The sequence below is a fragment of the Syngnathus typhle genome, unplaced genomic scaffold, assembly GCF_033458585.1.
Source record: "Syngnathus typhle isolate RoL2023-S1 ecotype Sweden unplaced genomic scaffold, RoL_Styp_1.0 HiC_scaffold_159, whole genome shotgun sequence".
NCBI lineage: Eukaryota > Metazoa > Chordata > Actinopteri > Syngnathiformes > Syngnathidae > Syngnathus > Syngnathus typhle.
In genome coordinates, this window is record NW_026872065.1 from 30,713 (window position 1) to 32,500 (window position 1,788).

Consider the following 1,788-nt stretch of genomic DNA (forward strand, 5'->3'; position numbering starts at 1 on the left):
GCCACAAACGGCGAAAAATCAGCCTCTCCTTCTGGAGCTCGCCTAAGTGCCAACGGCTCTTGCGCCGTAATGTGTCCGCTTTGCCTGGTTCCCTCGGTCGGCCACAAATAGCGAAAAATCAGCCTCTCCTTCTGGAGCTCGCCTAAGTGCCAACGGCTCTTGCGCCGTAATGTGTCCGCTTTGCCTGGTTCCCTCGGTCGGCCACAAACGGCGAAAAATCAGCCTCTCCTTCTGGAGCTCGCGCCAACTTTGGCGAATATTTTCTAAGTGCCAACGGCTCTTGCGCCGTAAAGTGTCCGCTTTGTCTGGTTCCCTCGGTCGGCCACAAATAGCGAAAAATCAGCCTCTCCTTCTGGAGCTCGCGCAAGTGCCAACGGCTCTTGCGCCGTAAAGTGTCCGCTTTGTCTGGTTCCCTCGGTCGGCCACAAATAGCGAAAAATCAGCCTCTCCTTCTGGAGCTCGTGCCAACTTTGGCGAATATTTTCTAAGTGCCAACGGCTCTTGCGCCGTAATGTGTCCGCTTTGTCTGGTTCCCTCGGTCGGCCACAAATAGCGAAAAATCAGCCTCTCCTTCTGGAGCTCGTGCCAACTTTGGCGAATATTTTCTAAGTGCCAACGGCTCTTGCGCCGTAAAGTGTCCGCTTTGCCTGGTTCCCTCGGTCGGCCACAAATAGCGAAAAATCAGCCTCTCCTTCTGGAGCTCGCGCCAACTTTGTCAAAAAATTTCTAAGTGCCAACGGCTCTTGCGCCGTAAAGTGTCCGCTTTGCCTGGTTCCCTCGGTCGGCCACAAATAGCGAAAAATCAGCCTCTCCTTCTGGAGCTCGCGCCAACTTTGTCGAAAAATTTCTAAGTGCCAACGGCTCTTGCGCCGTAAAGTGTCCGCTTTGTCTGGTTCCCTCGGTCGGCCGCAAATAGCGAAAAATCAGCCTCTCGCCCGTCAGGTACCAGGCGTTGGGGTACCAGGGGTAAGTGCAGTACCAGCTTTGGTCTGTTGGTGCGCCAGAGTACGATGAGTTGGTCCCCCTAGTCACTGTACTCATTACCTTTACCCCCAAATCGCAAAATATAGTCAGAACGAGTGTGGGGAACACAAGTTTTGGCCCCGAGAACCAGGCGGCTGGTGTCTCTAGCGATGTGTTCCCCCCCAAAAAGTGTTCACATGCTCGGACAGCGAACCTAGGAGCTACCGCAAAGCACTCTGGAAGTGCAAGAGCGAAAAATTTTCTAAGTACAAAAACTCTCGAAAATTTTCAAAGTGTCACAGTGCTCGAAAATTTTCAAAGTGCTACATGCTTTCCATCCAAGGAAGGAATAGTGGAGGACCGGCCGCCTCCTTAAACACAAGCCGGCGGAACGACGGGGAGGACCGGCCGCCTCCTTAAACACAGGCCGGTGGAACGTTTGGCAGAATTCTTCTCGTGGAGGACCGGCCGCCTCCTTAAACACAAGCCGGCGGAACGACGGGGAGGACCGGCCGCCTCCTTAAACACAGGCCGGTGGAACGTTTGGCAGAATTCTTCTCGTGGAGGACCGGCCGCCTCCTTAAACACAGGCCGGTGGGAACGGTTGGCAGAATTGCGTGACGGCCGCCTGCTCCCGGCGTCCGCACGTGAACGAACACCCCCTCCCGGGGACGGCCGTCTGCTCCCGACCGCCGTCCTTCACCCCCTCACCTTCCGGACCCCCGTCTGCTCCCGGCGGGCCTCCGAGTACCCCCACCTTCTCCCGAACTGACCGACAGGCAATGAGACCCGCCTTGGTAGGGCCCCCACCGGCCCCGGCTCGCG